General features: G+C 37.2%; 1 pseudogene; it reads right to left on the bottom strand.

Annotated features, from left to right (window-relative positions):
- Window positions 1-3875: 3875 nt before the first annotated feature.
- Window positions 3876-8722, bottom strand: LOC148714142 (uncharacterized; annotated as a pseudogene).
- Window positions 8723-8944: the final 222 nt, after the last annotated feature.

The raw sequence follows: 8944 nt of genomic DNA, 5'->3' as shown, positions 1-8944 counted from the left end.
CGGCAAGAAGAGACCACCTGGTGGGCCAGGTTTCGTGCAGGCTCGTGATAGCGCCACGTCGCCAAAGGCACTCTTCTAGCTTTCTTGGTGAGGTGGGGCCCGAGGTCCACTGCAAGCACAGTCCACCACGTGTCCCCTCGGTGACGGGGACGATGGCGTGAGCCATTAACGTGCCACCCACTTCCCAGAATATTAATAGGGACAGCAATAGCTAGAGAGAGAGAATAAAAATATTGTTCCTCGTATAGCTCTACTCTCTCCCTCTCTTTCTTTCTCTCGCCCCTGTTCCCCAGAGTAAGCAGCAAGGAATGGAATATAACTGTGGATGGGTTATTTTGGGCTGTGACATGCACATACTATGTTGATTCCTAGTGACAGCTCTCTCTCTCTAATGTCTCGTCGTATTCTACCTTTGGTGATATCAAACATTATCGTCACAGCTGAGGACTATTAAATGTCTTACTTGAACCAAAAATTCGTGGCGCGTTGCCAGTTCCAAACCCGGAAAAGGGGCATGGATTTCTGCTCAAAGTTGAAAGAGATGACAAGAGGTCATTGAAAACGATCTGACTTTGAATGAAAGCAATGTGGAAACGGTGTTGGTGCCCAAACTAGCTCCTAACGTTTCATGTAGGTGGAAGAAACTTGCATGAGTTTGTGCAGTTCTTGAGAGAGAGAGAGAGAGAGAGTGTGTGTCTGTGTTCATATCTACTTAATGATTTCTCTTGTGGAGGTACATGCATGGGATCCTGGAAGTCACCATGCGCACATAGGGCAAGGAAGACTTCATGTAGGTAGTCTTGCATGTCACATAACGATATAGATGATTGAGGTGTAGGCTACTGCCTTTTATACAAAGCATGTACCACAAGATCCCAGTTTCATTAAGTGGGTCTCTTATAACATGTATATATATATATATATATATATATATATATATATATATATATATATATGTATGATAGTGTCAAAGATACACTAGGTCTAGGTGGTTGAGCACACGTTGATGTATGTTTTGCACCATGTTTGAAGTGTCGAATGAAAAGAAGGGAAAAAAAAAATCTAGTGACGTGATCGGATGTTAAGTAAGAATTATTTCAACAACGCGGCAATGCCGTAGAAAAAAGTCGTATGGATGACGTGTAGTTCTTGTATTCCTTCATTTCCACTAGCACGCTAGCACCCTAATTGAAAGGATGGCACCAATCGACAATATGTCAAATTAGGAAAAGGAATTCCTCTTTTTTCCTAAAATAACCAGTTGTCAACAAACACTAAAAGCACTAGTCATGTAATCCATGCAATGATGCCAACACGCAATCGTGGATTAAGAGGATTATCTAAAGTTCGTTCCACATTATAAATTGCCTAATCCAATTTTGTTGCTAGGCACCTTTATGCGTTTCAAATATTTCGGCCAACTTATCAAATTTTACAATTTTATCTGTTGTGCTATAGGTCGATAGATAGTTTGCTATCTACATAACGTACAAACTTTTGTCTCAGTAATTACTTATACATTGATGATAACTTTATTTTTTTTAAAAAAAACTATACATAAAAAAAAGTAAAAAATATTTAATATGGTAGGCCCCATTTAGTCAGATAATTAACATTAATTATTGTGTTATGATGAATGTTGCCCTAAAATATGAAGTTCTGATAGTGATTTTCAACTAGCATTTTGGTTATTTTTATCTAATAATATAAACACAATTATCACACTACTACAATTTTTTTTTCTTTTTTAAAAAAAGTGTGCCCAACACTCACATAAGTTTTGATTTTATTTAGTTAAGCAAATTTTGATGAATAGTATTGGAGACATCCCCATCAACTAGCTATGGTAGTAAGAGTTAGGTTGAAAAACTTTTGCGCGAAAGAGAGACTATGCGGTAACCATCACAAAAAAGCTTCAGCAATATTTTATTTTTAAATTTTAATTAAAGTAATCATAGCTTTCCACCTTTCCATTCTTATACTGTTTTCTAAAAATAAATTGGTGAAGACCCACCTTACTTTTGTTGAATAAACAATGCTAAGAATTTTTGTACTTCAAAAGTTTTGCTTGAGCCAAGAGTTTGTTCTAATCTGCAATTTTGCCATCCCAATAATTATAAAAATCCGGACTATATCTGCGAGTTGATCCTGCATCGCACTATGACACTGTAGCGGAGAAAGCAAGTAACGGGTCACGTGAAAGTAAAGGAATAAAGGGAAGGCGCACGTGCGGGTGAACGATATTTGATGACACATCAAGCATCTCACCCATTGGTGCACCCACTCACTGGCATGCTGGCCCCCAGATTTGGTTCTCGTAAATCATGGTGAGTGTGGGATAGGGCGTAGGTTAAAGTGAGTGCATTAAGTTCAACCTCAAGAGTAGTCATGAGCCAGAAGTGAGAGTCTTGGTGAGAAGGTTCACAGAAATTGTTGTCGCCTTGTTTTCATTAGAAGAGTGATTTAGGAAGTTGGTATCTTAATCTCCCTTAAAAATTGTCGCTCTCTTAAAGAAAGTTAGAAAGATATGTTTGTCGGGCTCCTGTAACCCTCCACGTGGCCAATTATGTCTTCTTTAGAAGGGCAGCGTGCAGAATTGAATTCCCTGAAATCCAGCTAGCATGTCTTTGTTGTCCGATTTTTCTTCTTCTTTTTCTTTTTTTTCTAAAAAAATATACTAAGACTGTGTCTTTGCTTAAAGTACATACTAGATTACCTAATACCTACGTAGCACTCAAAATATGTCTCTCGTAAGTTAACTTCCTACACTTGTACCTTCTTAAATCCAATATTGCATGATTATATTCATTGGATAATGTGAAAAACACCCACCTTTAGGCAACATCAGACCCTGGCCATCTTACTCTTGAAGTTGAACTTGCATAATAATGATGGAATGATCGATGTATACTATCGTAGGACAACCCTAAGGAGAGTAATATGTTGTTGGTTTATGACTTGATAGGTAGGTTCGCAGTTTGTCTTGACGACCTTGTTTTCGTAGATAAGAATGATTTGGAATTTGTTATCTCACTTTAAATTGTCGCTTTCTTAAAGAAAGTGCGAAATTGAATTTTCTGAAATCCAGCTAGCATGTCTTTGTTCTCTGATTTTTTCTTTGTTTTTGTTTTTTTTTGGTGAAAAAAATATACTAAGACTACATACTAGATTACCTAATATAGCACTCAAAATATGTCTCTCCTAAATTAACTTCCTGCAGGTGTACCTTAATAAATCCAACAATGCATGAGTATATTCAATGGACAATGCAAAACATGCACCTACCTTTAGGCAACACCAGACCCTCGCCATCTTACTCTTGAAGTTGGGCTTGTAAAAAAAATGATGGAATGCAATGTTTGATGTCATAAGAAGTGGATATACTCATGCATGCATTAGATGACATTGCAGAAGTGGAATGTCCAAATCGATCGAACCTTACAAAGTTCTTCTAAATAAAATCATTCTGACCACACAAGTCTCTCACAATCCTGTACCAACCGTCATTCTCCATGATAAAGGTGAACTTCCATTGGTCGACAGGCAATCAACCAAGCTAAATTAACCTCGCCGCCCCCGAAAGATGCGTAGATTTCCACCAGAAATCTATCTGGCACGTAAACATCCTCCTCCAGTTCCTAGCTTTTCCCTTTTGTTTATTTTCCCTTATTTCTCTCTTGTGCGACTTAATCCCAACTCCGTTGAAATTGTGACAGATCCCACTAATAGCACTACATGGTACACGTAGAAGCATGCGAGCAATCCGTATTGAGATCACCAATTGCCATTTGAAGAAGTGCACAATGTGGCCAGTGCTATCCATACAACTAGATCGAGCACCTAGGCCACATATGTAAGAGTGTTGGATCCTGCTTTCATAAAGATGTCACAAGGTTGGTCCAATCCCCTTTCGAAAGCAAATGTCCGGCTTGGCTTCTTTTCAACGAAGAGACATGGAAAAAAGACCAACCTATGAGACATTCTTTTCGTCTCCTCCATGAGTCATGGCTTACGGCCACAACGAGAAAAAATATCGAGAATGTGGGACGCTTGGCAAGCTAAACGTAGGACACATGTCAAGCCAATGTCAAAAGTTGGAAATTGAAAGGGAGGTCTCGATCTCAACTCGTTATCACGTCTCCATCATCGATCTCCTCGCATTCATTGTAGAGTTTCCTGCACAAGAGAATTAAGGGACTCATAGGCTTGATGCATGGTGTCCATGCGCGTTGGATGGCTAAGACGGTCTCAACGTCATAGATTCATTCTCTAGCTACACTCTAGTTCATCGTACAAATATAGTAGTATTAAGTTTTTCCAATTCTAATAGATTTCTCCATGGTTATGGAATTAAAGCAATGGTCTCGTGATCACTAGAACTATCTCGTTATCCATTTGCGAAGCCCTGCATGCATATTGGTGATGCGTTCGATGGAAAAGCTAAACATGAGATGATGAAGAGTGGGCACGTAAAGCATATATTTGTCGACTTGAGGAATCTGATATTCTACGTACGCCAGAGAACTAAAGACTCCCTTTGTTTTATGGTGAGGAATATTGACGAGGACTATCAATTTGGGAGTTATTTTTTATTTTGTTTCCGTCTCTCACATTCTGAAGATACTCTGGCATATACATGAACATACATATATATATATATATATATATATATATATATATATATAGAGAGAGAGAGAGAGAGAGAGAGAGAGAGAGAGAGAGAGAGAGAGAGAGAGAGATTTTTAATTTTCTATTCTCTATTTGTATAGAAAATGTATTGTGATGCCTTTGAAAGTGTCACAACTTCTTCCACATTTTGATCTCTCGAGAGGTTCTACCAATGCACCAGTTTGGTGACGCTGTCGTCTTGGATCTTAGGATAGAGGATAAAAAGAGATTGTTAATTGTTAAGGAGAAAGTGCATTGCTAAAATGACCTTTGCCTTTTCAGTGTGTAGTGGGAGTTTTTGATCTCTTTAAGCTAGCATATTTTACAGCTTCCAAAGGGGTCATCATGGTGCGAGCATTATCAGTTGTGCCTCCACCATTACAAGTATAGTTCATGAGTGGGGCTACACTCGAATTACTTTTTGCTAGTGGATAAGTAAAATGGGAGTACCTCCCCTCCAATATCCAAGCTATGGAGAACAAAAAATGTGCTGCAAGATCTCCCCATTCCATATGAAATCCTCCTCGTGGGGGTGACGTGCTTAAATAAAAAGCCTACTCAAAAGCAAAAGAGTGGCCATTCAAACAAAGCTAAGGAATCCAAGGAAGAAGATTGGGACAAGTGTTGGCCTATTGGCTCAATTCACTCATTTAAAGGTGCATTGCTTGATGAGCTCCAAAGCACGCCGGGAGGTGGCTGTAGGGCTCGAGGTAATGGATGCTGCATCTGATCGGACCTAAACGAACCACAAAGGGAGCGGTCGACAACATGCGACTCTCGAGTGCACCGGAAACCCTCGGCATGTCCTCTCCGGTGAGCCCATGCGCGTGTCATGCTTGCTCCATGGCGATTCAATCGACCGGGATCCAACTCATGCACTAGACCCACTCATGTTGAAGTGCAATAGTAGACATGACCCGATTAGTTGTTTCTCTATTGAGAACCCAAGTTTGAATTGAAATCCCCTCTTGTCTATGTCTTTTTGGGGCTGAAGGAGCCCTTATTGACCTTGCCACCTCGTCCATGCTCGTTATTAGTGGGCGGAAAGAGGTGGCATATGCCTAAATTATGTTCCATGAACAAAGTGGGTGGGCTTCTGGCCACTTAGCTATCAATATGTGACCACTTTGACAGCTTGCAGCTCAAACTAGTACATCAACTGAAGACAAGATGACTTCAGAGTTGCAAAGTGTATTATTGTAGTTTGTTGTGGGATTCGGAGTTTCAGCATCCTAACCATTTCCTTCCATGGCGGAGCAATGGTGGGAGTATCTTTCGTGTGGCTTCAACAATTTGGACAAATTAATGGTTTCTTGTCAGCATGGAGAGCACTTGCCTGTCCCGGCCCTTATATGCTTCAATATTTATCTTTGAAGGGACTTCAAAAGTTCGAGTTTTTGTTAGCAAGGTTGTCTAAGTTCTTACTCTTTGGTTGTAAAGTCCAATTTCAACATGTAATCAGTGTTCCCTTGGAAAAAAGATTAAAATCGATGAAATTTCATCTCGGTCCATGGTAGATTTTCGAATATCCATATTGTTGACTGCCGTAAAAAGATAGACTAAGAGTTCAAAGTGCTACCATTCTATTAGTTAAGCTAACCTTTGTGAAAGATTCTTTTTTTTTTCAAATAACATTTCAAAAAAAAAAAAAAAGGCACCTCTTAGACTTAAGCCCTGTTTGGGGAAGCTGTTGGCAGTAGAGCTTTTGGAAGTAGAGTGGTTAGAAGTAGAGCTTTCTGAAGTAAAGCTTTTATAAAAAGCTATTTACTGTTTCCTAACTATATTTCTAAAATGCTGTGGCACTTTAACAAGTGTTTAGTTAACAAACTGAAAAGGTACTTTTGTATAATAAAATTACTATAAAGAATATTGTATAGTATTATACAACAGAGCATAATAAAATATAATATGTATTAATATATAAATATATAATACAATATAATATTACTATAATGTAATATAATATTATTATAATATAGTAATATAACATTGTATACTATAGCATAATAATTTAACATAATATTAAATTATTTAACATAACATATCAATATATTATGATTAATGTAATATAATATTATATTTATAGTATAATACAATAATAAAGGTATAAAATATTGTAATTATTAGCGTAAATTAATTTTTCATAATATAACATAATATTAAATTATTTAACATAACATATTAATGTATTATGATATAATGTAATATAATATTATATTTATAGTATAGCACAATAATAAAAGTATAAAATATTATAATTATTAGTGTAAATTAATTTTTCACCCTTCTGATAACCATTTATCTCTCTAACAAATTGTATAGCTAGGTGATAAAATTGATTAAATAATTACTAAATTCTCAGATAAGAATCACACAGATGAGAAATTGTTTAGCATGTTCTATGTACAGAGTTTAATAAGGCTTGGAATACACTTCATATAGCCTGGCACACAGTTAAGTCTTTCTGGCATATAGTTTAGTTTTCCTAGCACACAATTACGTAAGCTTGGGACACAGTTAAATAAGAATTAAACACAGTTAATCTAGCCTGGTACATAAATAATATATCTTGGCACACAGTTGATCAAGGCTTGTACACAGTTAATATCCTACCTAAACTTTATCTAGTTCATACTTTTTTATATTGTTGATGTAGTAGCAATAAAAATACAAAAAACAACATTCATGTTTACTCAAATACAAAATAAAACAACCAGCTCCTCAACAATTTCAAAAAGAAAAGAAGTCAACAAGCTATAAGTTGAGAAGCAATATGATCACGCAGAATATCCATCTCACGGTTACCCAATATTTGACTTTGCTCTGCACTCAGTTCTTCCGGCGGTTCATTAATCTCTAAACAATCAAAAGGGAGTAGATCCTCATTATCATCATAAGGCTGAAACACCAAATATTTGATTGTATGATTTCTAATAAAATTATGAATGGCTATGGAAGCCACCACAATTTGGACTTGTTTATGATAAAAAAAAGTTGGGCATGGTACTCAACATTCTCCATCTACTTTTCCAGCATCCGAATGTCCTCTCAATAGTGCATCTCAGGGACGAATGTGCATGATTAAATATTTCATGCATACCCCTTGGTTGACTTCCATATTGAAAATCTGGTAAATGATACCTCTTCCCTTTGTAAGGCCTCATAAATCCCGCCATATAAGACCACAAACATCTCTCGATGTTCTCTTTTAAGAAGCACCTCAGCACCAATCAAAAGCAGTTCATGTTGTGCTACCATCTCAAGCATCGCATGCACTACGCCCATCACCTCATCAATACTACATTTAGGTTTATCAATCATCTTGGATGGCACTGTATTTCTCTTCTCCATTGCATCAATAAGACGACTCAATTGCTGAGATAGTTGTGCAACACCCCCAACCTTCTTGCATTTCTTATCATGCAAAGTAGAGCTAACTCTCTTCTTTCATCTCTCCTGGATAGCATCAGATGCAAGGGTAGGGTTAACATTAAAATTATCAGTGGGAACATCATCAATTTTACATGCAATCATATGAGGGTCCTCATTTGAGTCACCTAAGCCATCAAATGTATCATTATTAACCGCATCTAACCTCTCATACACTCCAATTGTGTCCTCAACATCCTTCTGCACCGGTAAAGCTGGTTCCCAGGCCCCCTCCCTAGTGGCACTAGTATCTCTAAATAATCTATCCAATTTTATGGCATGTTGCAAACCACGTTCTCGAAACTTAGCTACTTCAGGAATCTATTGTTTTTCCCTAGTGGCACATATACCTACAATTTTTTTTTCCACCTTGCATCCGGTGCATCTATTGTTTTTCTAACAGGATCCCATCCAAGCCCTGTTTTCTTTCCCACCAATTCATCCAAATGCTCCAATTTGCTTTCAGGTTATCCTACTTATTTTTAAAATTTTTGTAGTCATATTAATTTTCAGTCTTCTTATTGAATTTTTTAATTATATTGGCCTACCCTACCCTATTGAAATGTATTCCTGGGCGATTACCAGCTTCAACTTCACCAATACATATTTCGATAAACTCCTCCATCAATTTGTCATTCTAAATGGCCTTCCTCTTCTTCTCATCTTGGGCTGATGGACCAACAAGGGTATGTTGGCTCTTCTTAGATATTTGTTCTTCTTGCAATGCAACAACAAAAACATGAAACATTTTGTCAATCATAAGTCATGATTTCATCCATAATCATAAAGCACAAGCATATCTAAATATGTATAATTCATATAGATTACATGCATATATAACTTATTT

Source organism: Phoenix dactylifera, chromosome 4 (genome assembly GCF_051530095.1).
Source record: "Phoenix dactylifera cultivar Ajwa chromosome 4, Ajwa_hap1_PhDact_Kaust_v1.1, whole genome shotgun sequence".
NCBI classification, from domain to species: domain Eukaryota; kingdom Viridiplantae; phylum Streptophyta; class Magnoliopsida; order Arecales; family Arecaceae; genus Phoenix; species Phoenix dactylifera.
This window is presented reverse-complemented; position numbering and strand designations above follow the sequence as displayed.